Here is a 22,713-nt window from a genome sequence, read left to right as displayed (position 1 = left end):
GGAATTCAGTGTTCAATAAAGGTCTTTCAGTATTCATGTGCTGTATTCATGTGCTGTATTCACGTGCTGTATTCACGTGCTGTATTCACGTGCTGTATTCACGTGCTGTATTCACGTGCTGTATTCACGTGCTGTATTCATGTGCTGTATTCATGTGCTATATTCACGTGCTGTATTCACGTGCTGTATTCACGTGCTGTATTCACGTGCTGTATTCACGTGCTGTATTCATGTGCTGTATTCATGTGCTGTATTCATGTGCTGTATTCATGTGCTGTATTCACGTGCTGTATTCAAGTGCTGTATTCATGTGCTATATTCACGTGTTGTATTCATGTGCTGTATTCATGTGCTGTATTCATGTGCTGTATTCATGTGCTGCATTCATGTGCTGCATTCATGTGCTGTATTCATTTGCTGTATTCACGTGCTGTATTCATGTGATGTTTTCATATGCAATGTGCTAGGGACATCATGGACACTGTCACCTAGAAAACACTCTCTCAGGTCTCTCTCGGTCTCTCTCAGGTCTCTTTCGGTTTCTCTCGGTCTCTCTCAGGTCTCTCTCGGTCTCTCTCAGGTCTCTCTCGGTCTCTCTCGGTCTCTCTCAGGTCTCTCTCGGTCTCTCTTGGTCTCTCTCGGTCTCTCTCGGTCTCAGGTCTCTCTCGGTCTCTCTCAGGTCTCTCTCGGTCTCTCTCGGTCTCTCTCAGGTCTCTCTCGGTCTCTCTTGGTCTCTCTCAGGTCTCTCTCGGTCTCTCTCAGGTCTCTTTCGGTTTCTCTCGGTCTCTCTCAGGTCTCTCTCGGTCTCTCTCAGGTCTCTTTCGGTTTCTCTCGGTCTCTCTCAGGTCTCTCTCGGTATCTCTCTGTCTCTCTCAGGTCTCTTTCGGCCTCTCCCGGTCCCTTTCGGTCTCTTTCGGTCTCTCTCTACAAAAAAAACATGACTTAAACGAAAGAGTTGCAGAAATGTTTTCCATGCAAAATGTATAATGGAACCCTATGATACAAAAACATTCCAGTGTGTTTGTGTGTGTGTGTGTGTGTGTGTTTGTGTGTGTTTGTGTGTGTGTGTGGAGAGTGCAGTTCTTGTCTATTACTAATGTATATGTGAGTCTGTGTCTCGCTCCTCTCTGACACACAACACACTGGAATGAGGTCAGGATGTGTGAGAAGCTGTCCCTGTCTGTCCTCCAGAACTACATACTATACTACTGTCTGGCTGTCACAGGGATTATGCTTCTCTGTGTGGTTGTCCAGGGTTACTAGAGGGCACAGTCAGTCACCCCGCCTGCTGTATGATTAGAGGGGATGTTTTGATTGTATCTTTGTGTTCAGTTAGGGTGAACAGACCCCTCCCCCCCACAGACTGTGACCCCTACACCAGACAGTCTCACAAACACACACACACATGATATAGTATCTAGGCCGTGTGTGTGTGTGTGTGTATGTGTGTGTGTGTGTGTGTGTGTGTGTGTGTGTGTGTGTGTGTGTGTGTGTGTGTGTGTGTGTGTGTGTGTGTGTGTGTGTGTGCGTGTGTGTGTGTGTGTGTGTTGGAGGGGGTGTATTGGTGTTCGAGTGTGCGTTTGCATGAGACAGAATGAGAGAGGAGTGTTATTCACATCTGCGTTACGGTCTATACGGTTTGAATGTGTATTGTTGTGTTTAGGTGTGTGTGCTTATGTTTACACGTTTGTTAGGTTGAAACGTTGGTTAAGTTATGTAGGCTAGGCCTATCTCTGTGTGTGTGATGTGTGAGTGTGCATCTATGTGAGAAGGAACATTCTCTTCTACTTGGGCCACAATTCAATCAAACACACATATCATCATTTATGCAGAATTATATGACGACAGTAGCTTTTCTCAGCTGTGGGCAGAATGCTTAAGGTTACTGTTGGATAAGCAGGAAAACTCCCCTGACAGGCCAGTATTCAGAATCAGAAGTAGGCCTAGATCTATGCAGTAGGCAGCAGTAGTTTGGGTGGCAGTGGGTGTGATTAAATCCAGACGTGTTTTGATGTTTGTGTGATTGTGTATATCTGCATGAGGGGGCAATGTAGTTACCACTGCTATGTGATAGGCTATGTGTAGTCTTCTGAGGGGTCTGTGTATTTATTTGCCAGTTTCTATGAGATTGTGTGAGTGTATCTTGAGGGGGATGCATGTTTACCACTGTGTGTGTGTGCGTGTGTGTGTGTGCGTGTGCGTGTGTATATCTTTGTGAGGGGGCAGAGTAAATGATTTAAGTCGCCATGACTCATTCGCCATGACTCAACGCCGCTCTCCGCTTTTCCCCCGCATCTCGTGAAGCCGGCACGGCCTGGCGCTCCGAGCTGTATGAAAAACACTCCCTCTCTCTGCATCAGCAATCCACACAGCCAGGCTCCTTGCAGATTCCAAGATACATGAATTGTGAATGTTTCCCTTCACCTGTGTGAGTGACGCAAACCACTACTACTCTTTCTCCTCTTCCACTTCAGAACACCAGTAAAGAATATGTCCCTCATCTCATCCTCAATAAACCTCCAGGGAAAATTAGAACCGGAAAGGAAAACATGGAGAGAAAAAAAATGGATTCATGACTGGAGACTGATTGGCCGGCAACATGAATGACATGTCTGTATTCCTGGTTTTCTGGCCTGTCTATTGGCCGGTGCTCATTCTGCACAGATCCACAAATCATATCCTCCCTCACGGTGCATGCAAAACTGGCAGTGATAGCATGTGGAATCTTCCATCTCGGTCTTGGTAGATCTGGTAAACAGTTCCCCTCATTACACCATTGATCTCGCCGCTATTAAAACTCCACCTGGATTGACGTGTAGGTAACACAGTCCAACTGGTGTCCCCCACATTTCTCAGCCATAGCAAGTGTCAACTGATCAGGAGATAATAAACTGAAGTCAGAACTGTGAATGATATGCATGTCTGGGATTTTTATTTTTTATTTATTGAACTAGGCAAGTCAGTTAAGAACAAATTCTTATTTTCAATGACGGCCTAGGAACAGTGGGTTGACTGCCTGTTCAGGGGCAGAACAACAGATTTGTACCTTGTCAGCTCAGGGGTTTGAACTTGCAACCTTCTGGTTACTAGTCCAACGCTCTAACCACTAGGCTACCCTGGAATCAGTCAAGGTGACAGGTACAGGACATTAAACACTTTCTCTTACTCTCCCATTCTCTACCATTGTCTATTTCTCTCTCTCTCTGTCTCTCTTGCTCTTGATCTCACTGTGTACACACGGACACACACAACACACACTATCTCTTGCACACAAAATCCCACCTTCCCTATCGCACACACACACACTCACACACACATTGACAAACATGCAGACCCATCAAATGATTTGGCTTTGTGGTGGAGAAACAGGGGAGAAACAGACTGTTATTTTGTAGAAAAAGAGGAAGTCCTTATATTACACAACCCTGAGTCAGTCATTACACGCTCAGCCATTGAAGTATTTCCAAGTGGCCTTCGATTCTCACTCCTGCTCTTTTTTCTATTATATTTCCTTCTGTTCTTAAATTACAGCATCTAACTGTTCAATCTCCTCAATGATTATGTTGAAGATGATGTTGTTGTTTTTTTTAGGTATTTTTTAATTGTGTTTGAAATATTGTGTTCTGACCTCATTTTGGACAGGAGCTATATGCTAACTCTGAATATCAGGTCATTTTGGACAGGAGCTATATGCTAACTCTGAATATCAGGTCATTTTGGACAGGAGCTATATGTTAACTCTGAATATCAGGTCATTTTGGACAGGAGCTATATGCTAACTCTGAATATCAGGTCATTTTGGACAGGAGCTATATGCTAACTCTGAATATCAGGTCATTTTGGACAGGAGCTATATGCTAACTCTGAATATCAGGTCATTTTGGACAGGAGCTATATGTTAACTCTGAATATCAGGTCATTTTGGACAGGAGCTATATGTTAACTCTGAATATCAGGTCATTTTGGACAGGAGCTATATGTTAACTCTGAATATCAGGTCATTTTGGACAGGAGCTATATGTTAACTCTGAATATCAGGTCATTTTGGACAGGAGCTATATGTTAACTCTGAATATCAGGTCATTTTGGACAGGAGCTATATGTTAACTCTGAATATCAGGTCATTTTGGACAGGAGCTATATGTTAACTCTGAATATCAGGTCATTTTGGACAGGAGCTATATGTTAACTCTGAATATCAGGTCATTTTGGACAGGAGCTATATGTTAACTCTGAATATCAGGTCATTTTGGACAGGAGCTATATTCTAACTCTGAATATCAGGTCATTTTGGACAGGAGCTATATGTTAACTCTGAATATCAGGTCATTTTGGACAGGAGCTATATCTTAACTCTGAATATCAGGTCATTTTGGACAGGAGCTATATTCTAACTCTGAATATCAGGTCATTTTGGACAGGAGCTATATGTTAACTCTGAATATCAGGTCATTTTGGACAGGAGCTATATGCTAACTCTGAATATCAGGTCATTTTGGACAGGAGCTATATGTTAACTCTGAATATCAGGTCATTTTGGACAGGAGCTATATGTTAACTCTGAATATCAGGTCATTTTGGACAGGAGCTATATGCTAACTCTGAATATCAGGTCATTTTGGACAGGAGCTATATGTTAACTCTGAATATCAGGTCCTTTTGGACAGGAGCTATATTCTAACTCTGAATATCAGGTCATTTTGGACAGGAGCTATATGCTAACTCTGAATATCAGGTCATTTTGGACAGGAGCTATATGCTAACTCTGAATATCAGGTCATTTTGGACAGGAGCTATATGCTAACTCTGAATATCAGGTCATTTTGGACAGGAGCTATATGTTAACTCTGAATATCAGGTCATTTTGGACAGGAGCTATATGTTAACTCTGAATATCAGGTCATTTTGGACAGGAGCTATATGTTAACTCTGAATATCAGGTCATTTTGGACAGGAGCTATATGTTAACTCTGAATATCAGGTCATTTTGGACAGGAGCTATATGTTAACTCTGAATATCAGGTCATTTTGGACAGGAGCTATATGTTAACTCTGAATATCAGGTCATTTTGGACAGGAGCTATATGTTAACTCTGAATATCAGGTCATTTTGGACAGGAGCTATATGTTAACTCTGAATATCAGGTCATTTTGGACAGGAGCTATATGTTAACTCTGAATATCAGGTCATTTTGGACAGGAGCTATATTCTAACTCTGAATATCAGGTCATTTTGGACAGGAGCTATATGTTAACTCTGAATATCAGGTCATTTTGGACAGGAGCTATATCTTAACTCTGAATATCAGGTCATTTTGGACAGGAGCTATATTCTAACTCTGAATATCAGGTCATTTTGGACAGGAGCTATATGTTAACTCTGAATATCAGGTCATTTTGGACAGGAGCTATATGTTAACTCTGAATATCAGGTCATTTTGGACAGGAGCTATATTCTAACTCTGAATATCAGGTCATTTTGGACAGGAGCTATATGCTAACTCTGAATATCAGGTCATTTTGGACAGGAGCTATATGCTAACTCTGAATATCAGGTCATTTTGGACAGGAGCTATATGCTAACTCTGAATATCAGGTCATTTTGGACAGGAGCTATATGCTAACTCTGAATATCAGGTCATTTTGGACAGGAGCTATATTCTAACTCTGAATATCAGGTCCTTTTGGACAGGAGCTATATGCTAACTCTGAATATCAGGTCATTTTGGACAGGAGCTATATTCTAACTCTGAATATCAGGTCATTTTGGACAGGAGCTATATTCTAACTCTGAATATCAGGTCATTTTGGACAGGAGCTATATGCTAACTCTGAATATCAGGTCATTTTGGACAGGAGCTATATGCTAACTCTGAATATCAGGTCATTTTGTGGACAAGGTAGCTTCTCATTCTCAGCCATCCTTAACCTGTACCTTAGCCTAGCTGCACAGTAGCTACAAGGTCACTCACATGACCTATGCGAAGCATCATGTGGACTGCTGGAGAGGTGCTAATGAACCTGTGAGCCATGCCAGCTCCAAGGTGAAGTTCCCGCTAGGTACAGATCTAGGATCAGCTTCCCCTCCCCTAATCCTAATCCTAACAGTAACCATTTGTGTGGCAAATGCAAACTCTAGATCAACCATATCAGGTGTTTAATCCAAGCCCCGGTACCAGCAGCACAGACACTGCTCTGCTCTACACCCACTGGGACAGGGAAGCCACCACTGGAGTTAAGCTACTGTCTGGGGAGAGAGAGGGAAGGAAGAGAGGATGGTAGAGGAGGGGGAGGACTGGGATGAGGAGGCTAGTGTTAGAGTTACTGTTTGGGGAGTGAGAGAGAGCAGGAGAGAAAGAGAAAAGAGGCAGAGTGTGAAGGGTAGAGGAGGGGGAGGACTGGGATGAGGATGCTAGTGTTACTGTCTAGGGAGTGAGAGAGAGAGAGGGAGAGAAAAGAGGGAGAGTTGAGGGGTAGATGAGGGGGGAGGACTGGGATGAGGAGGCTAGTGTTACTGTCTGGGGAGTGAGAGAGAGAGAGAGGGAGAGAAAAGAGGGAGAGTTGAGGGTAGAGGAGGGGGGAGGACTGGGATGAGGAGGCTAGTGTTACTGTCTGGGGAGTGAGAGAGAGAGGGAGAGAAAAGAGGGAGAGTTGAGGGGTAGAGTAGGGGGGAGGACTGGAATGAGGAGGCTATTGTTACTGTCTGGGGAGTGAGAGAGAAGGGGAAGAGGAGGGGGGAGGACTGGGATGAGGAGGCTAGTGTTACTATCTGGGGAGTGAGAGAGAGAGGGAGAGAAAAGAGGGAGAGTTGAGGGGTAGAGGAGGGGGAGGACTGGGATGAGGAGGCTAGTGTTACTGTCTGGGGAGTGAGAGAGAAGGGGAAGAGGAGGGGGAGGACTGGGATGAGGAGGGTAGTGTTAATGTCTGGGGAGAGAGAGAGAAGGGGAAGAGGAGGGGAGAGGACTAGGATGAGGAGGCTAATGTTACTGTCTGGGGAGTGAGAGAGAAGGGGAAGAGGAGGGGGAGGACTGGGATGAGGAGGCTAGTGTTAATGTCTGGGGAGAGAGAGAGAAGGGGAAAAGGAGGGGAGAGGACTAGGATGAGGAGGCTAATGTTACTGTCTGGGGAGTGAGAGAGAAGGGGAAGAGGAGGGGAGAGGACTGGGATGAGGAGGCTAGTGTTACTGTCTGGGGAGTGAGAGAGAAGGGGATAGAGGAGGTAGATATAATAACTGGTACCAGGCTGTTATCCCTGTAGTGAGACAGAGACAAGGGATATTGATCAAATGAGTGGAAAGTGAAAGGGAGGGCTGGAGAGATGGGGAAATGGAGAGAAACAGCTAGGGAGAGAGGTTGAGGCATAGATAGTGTGTGAGCGAGGGGGACTTAAAGGAGGAGTAATGGAGAGAGTGAGAGAAGGATACTAATACCCAAAGATTAGTGCCACACGTTCTTGGCATTTGTCTGCGCAGTGGTGACCAAGCTTGGCGCAGAGCCACAATGAGCATTGCTGATTAGTTTGGACTTTTTCTGTCATGTTTGGGAAACTTCCTGTGTCTCCTCTCTCCCTTTCACCCTATGGACCCGTTCCCTAAGGGATGGGAGGATTACCCCCATGAAGAGCTGCTACCATCCCTCTCTTTCTACCCAAGGAGCTTCACAAGGCCAACAGAACACACCTGGGGGGAAAGTAGGTTAGCCATGAATCTACCCGCCACGAGGCACGAACACACAACATCCTTGCAGAGAAGAAGCGGAGTGGGTAATCTTTCATCTTTAAGCTTTGAGTCAGAAAAACAGGTCCATGGAAATTATAGTGGGTTGTAGTCGAATGGCTACTGTAACATATATGCTAAAATATGCTAATACATGGGCAATTTTATACAGTGGGATGAGACACTCACCGCCCCCTTTCAAAATGTTCACCTTTTGTTGCCTTACAGCCTGCAATGAAAACACATTAAAGGTGGCTTTTTCAGGCTGTTTGTTTTTATACTCTGAATATTATTTGAAAATGAAACAGTAAATACCCTAATTGGAAAAGTGAACCCCCCCTAGAACTGCAATTGCAATAAAAGCAGTTGTTCATAGAGGATTCCACTGCTTGTAGTGCAATTCAAAGCAAAGAATCCACAATGGCCGGAAAGGTACTTTCAAAAGATCTAGGAGATAAAGTTGTGGACAGGCACAAGTCAGGGGATGGATATGATAAGATTTCAAACGCTTTGTCCCTCGGAGCACCGTTAAGACTATTACAAAGAAGTGGTTAAGGCGTATGGCACCACCCAGACCCTGCATAGATCAGGCCGTCCCTCCAATCTGGATGACCTGGCAAGGAGGAGACAGATCAGAGAGGCTACCAAGAAACCAATGGCAACTTTGAAGGAGCTTCAGGTCTTAATGGCTGGTATTTTAAGACTGGTCAATGTGTTATGTGACCACAACACCACAAGCTCTCCACAACTCTGGCCTCTATGGGACGGTGGCAAGAAAAACACCACTCCTCATAAAAAGGCACATCAAGTCTCATTTGAGCTTGGCCAAAAAGCACATTTTAGATTCCGATGCCAAGCAGCAAAAGGTGCTGTGGTCAGATGAGCCCAAAATTGAACTTTTTTGCCTGAATGCAAAATGATATGTCTGGCGAAAACCCACAACGTCTTTCCACCCAAAGAACACCACGCCTACAGTAAAGAACACCATGCCTTCAGTAAAGAACACCATGCCTACAGTAAAGAACACCATGTCTAAAGTAAAGAACAGTAAAGAACACCATGTCTAAAGTAAAGAACAGTAAAGAACACCATGTCTAAAGTAAAGAACAGTAAAGAACACCATGTATAAAGTAAAGAACAGTAAAGAACACCACGCCTACAGTAAAGAACAGTAAAGAACACCACGCCTACAGTAAAGAACAACATGCCTACAGTAAAGAACACCATGTCTACAGTAAAGAACACCATGCCTACAGTAAATAACACCATGCCTACAGTAAATAACACCATGACTAAAGTAAAGAACAGTAAAGAACACCATGCCTACAGTAAAGAACACCATGCCTACAGTAAATAACACCATGTCTAAAGTAAAGAGCAGTAAAGAACACCATGCCTACAGTAAAGAACACCATGCCTACAGTAAAGAACACCATGCCTTCAGTAAAGAACACCATGCCTACAGTAAAGAACACCATGTCTACAGTAAAGAACACCATGTCTACAGTAAAGAACACCATGTCTACAGTAAAGAACACAATGTCTACAGTAAAGAACACCATGCCTACAGTAAATAACACCATGTCTAAAGTAAAGAACAGTAAAGAACACCATGCCTAGAGTAAAGAACACCATGTCTACAGTAAAGAACACCATGTCTACAGTAAAGAACACCATGCCTACAGTAAAGAACACGATGCCTACAGTAAAGAACACCATGTCTACAGTAAAGAACACCATGCATTCAGTAAAGAACACCATGCCAACAGTAAATAACACCATGTCTAAAGTAAAGAACAGTAAAGAACACCATGTCTACAGTAAAGAACACCATGCCTTCAGTAAAGAACACCACGCCTACAGTAAAGAACACCATGCCTACAGTAAAGAACACCATGTCTACAGTAAAGAACACCATGCCTACAGTAAATAACACCATGACTAAAGTAAAGAACACCATGTCTACAGTAAAGAACACCATGTCTACAGTAAATAACACCATGTCTAAAGTAAAGAACAGTAAAGAACACCATGCCTACAGTAAAGAACACCATGCCTACAGTAAATAACACCATGTCTAAAGTAAAGAGCAGTAAAGAACACCATACCTACAGTAAAGAACACCATGCCTACAGTAAAGAACACCATGCCTTCAGTAAAGAACACCATGCCTACAGTAAAGAACACCATGTCTACAGTAAAGAACACCATGTCTACAGTAAATAACACCATGTCTACAGTAAAGAACACCATGCCTACAGTAAAGAACACCATGTCTACAGTAAAGAACACCATGTCTACAGTAAAGAACACAATGTCTACAGTAAAGAACACCATGCCTACAGTAAATAACACCATGTCTAAAGTAAAGAACAGTAAAGAACACCATGCCTACAGTAAAGAACACCATGTCTACAGTAAAGAACACCATGTCTACAGTAAAGAACACCATGCCTACAGTAAAGAACACGATGCCTACAGTAAAGAACACCATGTCTACAGTAAAGAACACCATGCATTCAGTAAAGAACACCATGCCAACAGTAAATAACACCATGTCTAAAGTAAAGAACAGTAAAGAACACCATGCCTACAGTAAAGAACACCATGCCTACAGTAAAGAACACCATGTCTACAGTAAAGAACACCATGTCTACAGTAAAGAACACCATATCTACAGTGAGGAACACCATGTCTACAGTAAAGAACACCATGTCTACAGTAAAGAACACCATGTCTAAAGTAAAGAACAGTAGAGAACACCATGCCTACAGTAAAGAACACCATGTCTACAGTAAAGAACACCATGTCTACAGTAAAGAACACCATGTCTACAGTAAAGAACACCATGTCTACAGTAAAGAACACCATGTCTACAGTAAAGAACACCATGCCTACAGTAAATAACACCATGTCTAAAGTAAAGAACAGTAAAGAACACCATGTCTACAGTAAAGAACACCATGCCTTCAGTAAAGAACACCACGCCTACAGTAAAGAACACCATGCCTACAGTAAAGAACACCATGTCTACAGTAAAGAACACCATGCCTACAGTAAATAACACCATGACTAAAGTAAAGAACATCATGTCTACAGTAAAGAACACCATGTCTACAGTAAATAACACCATGTCTAAAGTAAAGAACAGTAAAGAACACCATGCCTACAGTAAAGAACACCATGCCTACAGTAAATAACACCATGTCTAAAGTAAAGAGCAGTAAAGAACACCATGCCTACAGTAAAGAACACCATGCCTACAGTAAAGAACACCATGCCTTCAGTAAAGAACACCATGCCTACAGTAAAGAACACCATGTCTACAGTAAAGAACACCATGTCTACAGTAAATAACACCATGTCTACAGTATAGAACACCATGTCTACAGTAAAGAACACCATGTCTACAGTAAAGAACACCATGTCTACAGTAAAGAACACCACATCTACAGTAAAGAACACCACGCCTACAGTAAAGAACACCATGTCTACAGTAAAGAACACCACGTCTACAGTAAAAAACACCACACCTACAGCAAAGAACACCATGTCTACAGTATAGAACACCATGCCAACAGTAAAGAACACCATGTCTACAGTAAAGAACACCATGTCTACAGTAAAGAACACCACGCCTACAGTAAAGAACACCATGCCTACGGTAAAGAACACCATGTCTACAGTAAAGAACAACATGTCTACAATAAAGAACAGCATGTCTACAGTAATGAACACCATACCTACAGTAAAGAACACCATGTCTACAGTAAAGAACACCATGTCTACAGTAAAGAACACCATGTCTACAGTAAAGAACACATGCCTACAGTAATGAACACCATGCCTACAGTAATGAACACCATGTCTACAGAAAAGAACACCATGACTACAGTAAAGAACACGATGTCTTCAGAAAAGAACACCATGTCTACAGTAAAGAACACCATGTCTACAGTAAATAGCACCACGTCTACAGTAATGAACACCATGTCTACAGTAAAGAACACCATGTCTACAGTAAATAACACCATGTCTACAGTAAAGAACACCATGTCTACAGTAAATAACACCATGTCTACAGTAAAGAACATCATGCCTACAGTAAAGAACACCATGTCTACAGTAAAGAACACCATGTCTACAGTAAAGAACACCATGTCTACAGTAAAGAACACCATGTCTACAGTAAAGAACACCATGTCTACAGTAAAGAACACCATGTCTACAGTAAAGAACACCATGTCTACAGTAAAGAACACCATGCCTACAGTAAATAACACCATGTCTACAGTAAAGCACGGCGGTGGCAGCGTCCTGTTGTGGTGGTGTTTCTCTTCAGCAGGGACAGGAGCACTTGTCAGGATGGAAGTGAAAATGGACAGTGCAGAATACCGACAGATTCTTGAGGAGAACTTGCAGCTCTCTGCCAGGAAGTTGACAATGGGAAGATGGTTCACATTTCAACATGACAATGACCCAAAGCACACCACCAAAGTAACCGTACAGTGGCTGAAGGACAAGAAGGTGAATGTCCTTGAGGGGCCTTGTCAGGGCCTCGACCTATGACTTGAAGAGTCCAGTCCAAGAGTCCAATCCATGAGCGGTCACCATGCAATTTGACTGAGCTTGAACAGTTCTGCAAGGAAAAATGGGCAAATATTGCATAGTCTGTGTGCAAAGTTATTAGAGACATATTCAAAGAGACTCATGGCTGTAATTCAAGCAAAGGGCTGTTCCACCAAATATTACAGTTGGTGGAACCAAGTTTTTAGACTTAGTTTTTCACTTGGATATTGTACGTTACTGTGTGTAAATAAAGCCGGAAAATGTGTATTTCATGTGTTTTCGTTTCAGGCTGTAAGTCAGCAAAAGGTGAACATTTTGAAAGGGGGTGGTGACTTTCTATGCCCACTGTACACGGTGAAAATGTAGCCCCTGGCCATTTCAAAAGGGATCCCACCCAACATAAAAGCCTGAACAAGAAGCTAAACAAGGGCTAAGAGAAGAAATAAAACAACAATGCAGATTAGATTTATTTTTTAACTCTCCCCGGGTGCAAACCTTCCACGGGAGAAAACGTTCAGTAAGATAGGTCCACAAAATTCTAACGTAAATTAAAAAACACGTCGTTAAGACGTTTGAATCTAATCAGACGTTTAATGACACTGAAGGATGCCAACCCTGTACGTTTCCATAGGGAAACAGCGTGCAGCTTCTTGCAGACATAACTCTGCATGAGTGCTCTCTAGACAATAGCAGGTCAAAGGTCGCCGATAAGAGGGAGTCTCATTAAAGATACGCTGGACTATTTCAGGATTACACAATATACTGATGCGTTTATAATTTTTTTCCACCAGGGACAACTTATTACAGGCTTTTTCTGTCGGCTCTGTAATATTTTGATTGGGTTAGCGAATTAAATATGGGCGGTAATGACATGGGAAATACAAATGCTAAAAATTATTTGACAGATAGTGAATAAGATAATCCCCACGCAACTCAAAGTTTCAACTGTGGGATGCTAGCATCCGCTTCCTTCCAATGGATTGGTTTAATTCTAACGCTATAACATAGATTTGAATCCACACCTACACTCTACTCAGGGTAGGTCGTCATCCAATCTACATGTCAGTGCGAACACTGTAGCACGGATAGTCATGCAAGAGGAATACAATTTGTATTGTTCAAAATGTAATGAAGAACAATGCTCAAATCTTGAGTTCGAAGACTGAGGGATTGACCAGTTCAGAGCTACAGCATATTCATGTGTATGAGTCGTATCCTTGTCATGCACATGGTTGCTTGAAAAATATCTTTGAGACAACTTATTTTCCTTTGTTATCCAGCGGCAAGATTTACGCGTGTTTAGCTTTACTTATGTGTCCACAAATCAGCTGCAATGTAATCTTGGAAGAGAAAACAGTTTTCCGAGGGCTAGACTTCCTGCTCTGTTTATGACTGAGTCAGGCATTGGGGGGGGGATTTGAAATAATGACACTTACATAAAAGACAAATTAGAGGAAAGTCTCTGGCGTTGATGTGAGCCCCTTTCCTTGTCCAAAGCAGCAGGGAAAAGGTTGGAAGCAGAATGTTATTGTACAGAAAATCTAGGTCTTTCTGGAAAATAAACATTTCTGATGTCTGACCCCGATAGCTGCTACGGTAACATAGTCATAAGGTAGGAATTGTGCTAAATCAATTTGACCTTTTAGGTGTAAGGACGTTGAATTGAGCATGTGTCCCGCCATGTTTCTTCGGTAGCACAATAGACCTGTGACACCAGAACACTGTTAACAACACTCAATTAACTTCCCTTTGGATAGATTATTGCCCAAGCAAACACTGCGACTCTGCTAGATTGGCTGGTCTTGAAGCAATCGTCTGCCCAGTAGTCCCATTTGCTTAGACAGCAAACATGTGACTCAGGAGTGGGCACCATACCATCACAACTCTCAAAGGTGGCAGTCCGAGTACTCTGCCACGGCAAACCCGTTCACCCAGGTCACCATGGTTACGGAAGCAGAGCTCAGACTTGGTTTTCAGAAAGTTGTTTACGTTTGGTTTGGCGTTGGTGGGAAGGGCTGGTCATTGTTTTTCCTTTTAATCCTCAGGATCGTGAAGTACATGAACACCACGCCTACAGTAACGCTGCATTACCCTTTACCATTTTTCTTATTTTTCTCTCTCTCTGAGAGAGAATATTTTCAATCCAAATAATGAATCGCTTTTTCGACTTTGGCTCGTTACTTCTACTTCTGTCATTTTCACAACGCGTCCCATACCTATGGATAACATTAGATATGTTACTTTGCACTGTATATTTTTGATAACCATAGCATAATTCTAAGAGGTAATTCTCATACTTTCTGTTGCGCAGGAGTTGCGTGGCGCATGGCTAGGGTACTCGTTTAAAACTACGAGGCTGCTCAAGCGATCTCCCACTCTGTAACATGAAGTGTCTGCCCGTCTGGCAACCAGTCTCATAAAACATGGAACAAGATGCAATAAACCCATTATTAAGGGTTTTAGGATGCATGGAAATGTGCCACATGTCAGGCCCAGCCTCCTGGATACAGGAGGCACTAATCCTCATCACTCATTTATGATCAGGCAGATGGGGGTGGCTACTCTCTCTCTATTGCTTTCTTTCTCTCTCTCTCTCTCTTTCATTTTCTCGCATTCTAAATCTCTCAATCTCTTTTTTCTCTCTTTTTCTCTCACTTGCTTTCTGTCTAAATCTCTCACTACATCCCCCTCTCCCCTATTTTCCTTCCTTCCTTCCTCTCTCTCGCTCTCTCTCTCTCTCTCTCTCTGTCTCTCTCTCTCTCTCTCTCTCTCTCTCTCTCTCTGTCTCTATGGGGCCTTCACAGCCAAAGCGCTTTGAAGCTGGTCGTCGAGGGCCTGGTGCTTTTAGAAGTGTGTTTATGTAACCATGGTGTCATCTCCTCTCTTCCCCCCTCCCCCTATCCCCTCTGAGGATGTAATATTCCTAAATGAGGGACAGATTCCTTTGGAAAGAGATTGTAGGATGGTGGTTCACCGGCCCCGGTTGGGAATAAATGTGTTTGGATGTGCAGTTGGGCCTGAAGCCCTATAGCTGTCATCAGTATTGGGATGGATCTGATCTGGTCACCTGAGAGCCTGGTGTAATATTGACTAATCACTCAGTATGTTTTGATGAAACCAGCTAAGGAATTGTTCAAACTGATGCATGATAAACAACATCTGCAATCAGAAGGCCTTTTGAGTAAATGTTTTCATCTCTTTCCAATGAGCTTGTTCTCATTTGACGTGTTGCAGCTCCATAAGAATTCCAGAAGTCATGACAACCAGAGATACAAGCCTACAATAAACCTCTCAGAAAAATGAAACACGAAAGACAGTAAATACACACTCATTTCTGAGAAAGCTTGTGGGGTTTTAGAGAAGTCACTGCATCTCAAGCCAAGTACACAATGTCTAGGCAATGGGCATTTAACATCTGAATCCATTTGCTTGCTACAATTATTGTCCCGAATTGGTATTCTGGGTAAAAAGACTAGAATCACTTCTTCACTGGCTAAATATGACACACCACTAAACCATAGAAAGGCACTAAAGCTCTTTCCACCAGGGGGTGGGACTGAATACACATACATACATACACACACACACACACACACACACACACACACACACACACACACACACACACACACACACACACACACACACACACACACACACACACACACAAAAAAAAACACACAAACACACATGCCTAGCGATGAATAAAAAAAAGGGAGAGAGAAATTGGGGAGAGAGAAAGGAAGAGAAAGAGAGAGAGAAAAGGAGAGAGAGCAAGGGAGCGAGAGAAAGAGAGAGAGAAAGGGAGAGAGAGAAAGGGAGAGAGAGAAAGGGGGAGATAGAAAGGGGGAGAGATATTTCTAAACAACAGAAAGAGAGAGAGAGAAAGGGAGCGAGAAAGGGAGAGAGAGAGTTCTATACAATAGAAAGAGAGAGAGAGAAAGGGAGAGAGAGAAAGGGAGAGAGAGTTCTATACAATAGAAAGAGAGAGAGAAAGCTCTAAAAAATACATCAAATCAAATCAAATTTTATTGGTCACATGCACATGGTCAGCAGAAGTTAATGCGAGTGTAGCGAAATGCTTGGCTTCTAGTTCTGACCGTGCAGTAATATCTAACAAGTAATCTAACAATTTCACAACAACTACCTTATACACATACAGTGGGGCAAAAAGTATAGTCAGCCACCAATTGTGCAAGTTCTCCCACTTAAAAAGATGAGAGAGGCCTGTAAAGAGGCCTGAAAAAAAATCCAGAAAATCACATTGTAGGATTTTTTATGAATTTATTTGCAAATTATGGTGGAAAATAAGTATTTGGACACCTACAAACAAGCACAATTTCTGGCTCTCACAGACCTGTAACTTCTTTAAGAGGCTCCTCTGTCCTCCACTCGTTACCTATATTAATGGCACCTGTCTGAACTTGTTATCAGTATAAAAGACACCTGTCCACAACCTCAAACAGTCGCACTCCAAATTCCACTATGGCCAAGACCAAAGAGCTGTCAAAGGACACCAGAAACAAAATTGTAGACCTGCACCAGGCTGGGAAGACTGAATCTGCAATAGGTAAGCAGCTTGGTTTGAAGAAATCAACTGAGGGAGCAATTATTAGGAAATGGAAGACCACTGATAATCTCCCTCGATCTGGGGCTCCACGCAAGATCTCACCTCGTGGGGTCAAAATGATCACAAGAACGGTGAGCAAAAATCCCAGAACCACACGGGTGGAAATCTAGTGAATGACCTGCAGAGAGCTGGGACCAAAGTAACAAAGCCTACCATCAGTAACACACTACGCCGCCAGGGACTCAAATCCTGCAGTGCCAGACGTGTCCCCCTCCTTAATCCAGTACATGTCCAGGCCCATCTGACGTTTGCTAGAGAGCATTTGGATGATCCAGAAGAAGATTGGGAGAATGTCATATGGTCAGATGAAACCAAAATAGAACCATTTGGTAAAAACTCAACTCGTCGTGTTTGGAGGAAAAAGAATGCTGAGTTGCATCCAAAGAACACCATACCTACTGTGAAGCATGGGGGTGGAAACATCATGCTTTGGGGCTGTTTTTCGGCAAAGGGACCAGGACGACTGATCCGTGTAAAGGAAAGAATGAATGGGGCCATGTATCGTGAGATTTTGAGTGAAAACCTCCTTACATCAGCAAGGGCATTGAAGATGAAATGTGGCTGGTTGTTTCAGCATGACATTGATCCCAAACACACCGCCCGGGCAACGAAGGAGTGGCTTTGTAAGAAGCATTTCAAGGTCCTGGAGTGGCCTAGCCAGCCTCCAGATCTCAACCCCATAGAAAATCTTTGGAGGGAGTTGAAAGTCCATGTTGCCCAGCAACAGCCCCAAAACATCACTGCTCTAGAGGAGATCTGCATGGAGGAATGGGCCAAAATACCAGCAACAGTGTGTGAAAACCTTGTGAAGACTTACAGAAAACATTTGACCTCTGTCATTGTCAACAAAGGGTATATAACAAATTATTGAGATAAACTTTTGTTATTGACCAAATACTTATTTTGCAACATAATTTGCAAAAAAATTCATTAACAATCCTACAATGAGATTTTCTGGATTTTTTTTTTCTCATTTTGTCTGTCATGGTTGAAGTGTACCTATGATGAAAATTACAGGCGTCTCTCATCTTTTTAAGTGGGAGAACTTGCACAATTGGTGGCTGACTAAATACTTTTTTGCCCCACTGTATGTGTAAAGGAATGAATAGGAATATGTACATATAAATATGTGGATGAGCGATGGCCGAATGGCATAGGCAAGATGCAGTAGATGAGTACAGAGTACAGTATATATATATGAGATGAGTAATGGAGGGTATTTAAACATTATATAAAGTGGCATTGTTTAAAGTCACTAGTGATACATTTAAATCCTATTTTTTATTATTAAGTGTCTAGAGCTTTGAGTCAGTATGTTGGCAGCAGCCACTCAATGTTAGTGGTGGCTGTTTAACAGTCTGATGGCCTTGAGATATAAGGTGTTTTCAGTCTCTCGGTCCCGGCTTTGATGCACCTGTACTGACCTTGTCTTCTGGATGATACTGGGGTGAACAGGCAGTGGCTCGGGTGGTTGTTGTCCTTGATGATCTTTTTGGCCTTCCTGTGACATCGGGTGGTGTAGGTGTCCTGGAGGGCAGGTAGTTTGCCCCCAGTGATACGTTGTGCAGACCTCCCTACCCTCTGGAGAGCCTTATGGTTGTGGGCGGAACAGTTGCCATACCAGTCGCTGATACAGCCCGACAGGATGCTCTCGATTGTGCATCTGTAAATGTTTGTGAGTATTTTTGGTAACATGACAAATTTCTTCAGCCTCCTGAGGTTGAAGAGGCGCTACTGCGCCTTCTTCACCACGCTGTCTGTGTGGGTGGACCATTTCAGATTGTCCGTGATGTGTAAACCAAGAAACTTTAAACTTTCCACCTTCTCCACTACTGTCCCGTCGATGTGGATGGGGGGATGCTCCCTCTGCTGGGGCAGGTCCATGATCATCTCCTTTGTTTTGTTAACGTTGAATGTGAGGTTATTTTCCTGACACAATCCTTCCTAGGGCTCTCACCTCCTCCCTGCAGGCCGTCTCGTCGTTGTTGGTAATCAAGCCTACCACTGTAGTGTCATCTCCAAACTTGATGATTGAGTTGGAGGTGTGCATGGCCATGTAGTCATGGGTGAACAGGGAGTACAGGAGAGGGCTGAGAACGCACCCTTGTGAGGCCCCAGTGTTGAGGATCAGCGGGGTGGAGATGTTGTTTACTACCCTCACCACCTGGGGGCGGCCCGTCAGAAAGTCCAGGACCCAGTTGCACAGGGTGGGGTCGAGACCCAGGGTTTTGAGCTTAATGACGAGTTTGGAGGGTACTATGGTGATAAATGCTGAGCTGTAGTCGATGAACAGCATTCTTACATAGGTATTCCTCTTGTCCAGATGGGTTAGGGCAGTGTGCAGTGTGATGACAATTGTGTCGTCTGTGGACCTATTGGGGCGGTAAGCTAATTGGAGTGGGTGTAGGTTGTCAGGTAGAGTGGAGGTGATATGATCCTTGGCTAGTCCCTCAAAGCACTTCATGATGACGGAAGTGAGTGCTACAGGGCGATAGTCATTTTGCTCAGTTACCTTCGCTTTCTTGGGAACAGGAACAATGGTGGCCCTCTTGAAGCACGTGGGAACAGCAGACTGGGATAGGGATTGATTGAATATGTCTGTAAACACACCAGCCAGCTGGTCTGCACATGCTCTGAGGACTTGGCTAGGGATGCCCTATGTTAACACCTTTAAATGTTTTACTCACGTTGGTTGCGGTGAATCAAACAAGCTAAGCGTCAGTATAGAGACAAAGTGGAGTCGCAATTCAACGGCTCCGTGATTGACTGTAGACCCTGCCACATACCTCTTGTGTCTGAGCCGTTGAATTGCAACTCCACTTAGCTCGTTTGATTGCATTGTGGAGGGAATAGCTACACTGTTTGTATTTGGTCATGTTTCCTGTCGCCTTGCCCTGATTAAAAGCAGTGGTTCGAGCTTTCAGTTTTGCGCAAATGCTGCCATCAATCCACGGTTTCTGGTTGGGGAAAGTTTTACAGTTTTTCTCAATTGCTAAAACACTAAAACCCATTGGCTGAACAAAGTTCTCAGTTGCCTGGACACAATTTGCAGATCTCACTTAGACTTTTCAGCAAAACTCTAAACACATTCTCATTCTCAAAACACATTCTGCACTCTAATGCACATGTCATCCATACTGGTAAACACAAGTGGCAACAATCAAATACAAATAGAGAAGACATGTCATTGATTGAACACAACCACTCAAAATTGATTTAACCTGTTTCAAATGATGTGACACAACCAATATAAGCCAGTTCAGAGAGCCAGTTCAGAGAGCACCTTGTTGAAGGTGGGAAGGAGAAAGTCTGAGAATGGATAGAAGAAACAACGTGAGAGGACGAGGACGAGTGCGTATGCGAGCTGGGCGACGAGGCGGAAGAGGAGGAGGAGGGCAAGAAAGAGGAAGAGGAGGAGGAAGAGGAAGCCAAAGATTGGAAATATCTGATGAAATTCGAGCAACAGTTGTAGACCATGTTCTTGTCCATGGACTGACAATGAGGGCGAGCAGGACTTAGAGTGCAACCCAATTTGAGACGATTTTCTGTGTCCACCATAGTAAGGACATTCAGAGAAGAGAACAGGTACAGTAAACTTTTGTAATTGCAAATTTACTCTACTACACTATATGCAGCTGTTTCAATAGACATTTGTAAAGTTAATCACTGTATGTATTGTACTGCATGAATATGTTTTGTAACTGCACAACTACTTTTTGTAGAATTGCAAGGCTGCCACATGCAGGTGGAAGGACAGCTATATTCACTAGGGAGCAAGAGGCCGTTATAGTTGGCATGGTCCTTCAAGATAATGCAATACGACTCAGAGAAATCCAGGAACGAGTGATACAAGACAACACACACTTCCAGGGAATCGACAGTGTGAGCATTTCCACAATTGACCGTGTTCTCCATCGTAACAGGATGCGAATGAAACGAGTATACAGAGTACCTTCTGAGCGCAACTCACTAAGGGTGAAAGAACTGCGAGCTCAGTATGTGCAAGTAAGTGTACATTCAGAAACATTTACTGTAATCCAGATTGTCTACAGTACTAACACATACTATGTGAATTACATTACTCTTCAGTACATACAATGTATGTGAATCAGAAGCCTAATTGTACTCTACAGTATAGCACTGTCTCTGTACGACTTACAAAATCCTACATACAGTATATTGTATTTCTACACAGACAATATTTGACTTGGAATCCTTGGACAGACCCCATGAGTTCATCTTTGTCTATGAAGCAGGCTTCAATCTAACAAAGAGGAGAAGGAGAGGCTGAAACATGATTGGACATCGAGCCATTGTTGAAGTCCCTGGTCAACGAGGTGGCAATGTCACAATCTGTGCTGCTATCAACAACCATGGTGTTCTACATCACCATGTTACACTCGGGCCATATAACACCCAGCACCTTCTAAGATTTATTGCCAATCTAAGAGATATTTTATTTGAGCAGCAGGTTCAAGAGCAGCAGGGTCAAGAGCTAAATGAGAATCCCATTCCCACCTATGTGATAGTGTGGGACAATGTCAGTTTACACCGAGCTGCTCAGGTAAGGGAATGGTTTAACATCAATGGGCAGTTTATGAACTTGTACCTCCCTCCATACTCGCCTTTCCTGAATCCGATTGAGGAATATTTATCCTCGTGGAGATGGAAAGTGTATGATAGACAACCCTACGCCAGAGTAAATCTGCTGCAAGCCATGGATTTAGCCCGTGGTGATATAGGTGAGGAATCATGTCAGGGCTGGATACGGCACACAAGAGGCTTCTTCCTCCGTTGCCTCAGGAGGGACAATATTGCTTGTGATGTCGACGAAGTGCTCTGGCCTGACCCAGCCCAAAGACAAGAAGAAGCACATTGATCACATGTTTACTCCTTTGATTTTTGTCCCTTTTAGTATTGTATACTGTAGTACAGTGCATTGTAGGCTGTATACTGTACAATGGACACATTGTATGGCCCTGAACATTGTGCTTTCCATTTATTAACAGTACACACTGCTCAATAGATTTTGACTGGTTGTAAGTTCATATCAACAAAGAACCAGAATTACAGTATCACAGAGACAAAGGACAAGTTTGTGAGATGCAGGGTACAGTACTGTAAAAATAGGGGTACAAGGAGGAGGAAGAACAAAAAACAAAATTGCAAAGAGCAAAGCAGAGTAGTAATTTCTGATCAATTTTGAGCTACTATGATAGAACATGTTTTTGTTCATCAAAAGACAATGATGGAAAAATGTGATTTTTTTTCAGATTAAAAATGTACATCTCCCTGAGAATTGTATGTTTTGAACAATGTGTTATCTATTTTTCGGTGTATTGTTTACTGACTGCTTGAGAGTGTATATAATTTTGATCACTTTGTTTATGATTTGAGAGCAGTGTTTGATTTTGAACACAGGTAAAACTATTTTGAGGCAAATGTTTCATTTTGCGAGAGGAGTCAGAGATTATGTAAATAGTGCTTGAAGATGAGGTTTTGTGTTTAATGTCTTCAGGAAATGGAGCAAGGTTTCAGAAATTGTGTTTTAGCAATTCAGAAAAACTGTAATAGTCGCCGTGGGTACAACATCACCGATGCTAATAAACTCGCTCACTGAATCAGCATGTACATCAATGTTGTTGTTCGACGCTATCCGGAACATATCCCAGTCCACGTGATCGAAGCAATCTTCATGCTTGGAATCAGATTGGTCAGACCAGCGCTGAACAGACCTGAGCAGGGGCGTTTCCTGTTTTAGTTTCTGTCTATAGGCTGGGAGCAACAAAATGGAGTCGTG

Source organism: Oncorhynchus mykiss, chromosome 15, assembly GCF_013265735.2.
Source record: "Oncorhynchus mykiss isolate Arlee chromosome 15, USDA_OmykA_1.1, whole genome shotgun sequence".
NCBI classification, from domain to species: Eukaryota; Metazoa; Chordata; class Actinopteri; order Salmoniformes; family Salmonidae; genus Oncorhynchus; species Oncorhynchus mykiss.
This window is presented reverse-complemented; position numbering follows the sequence as displayed.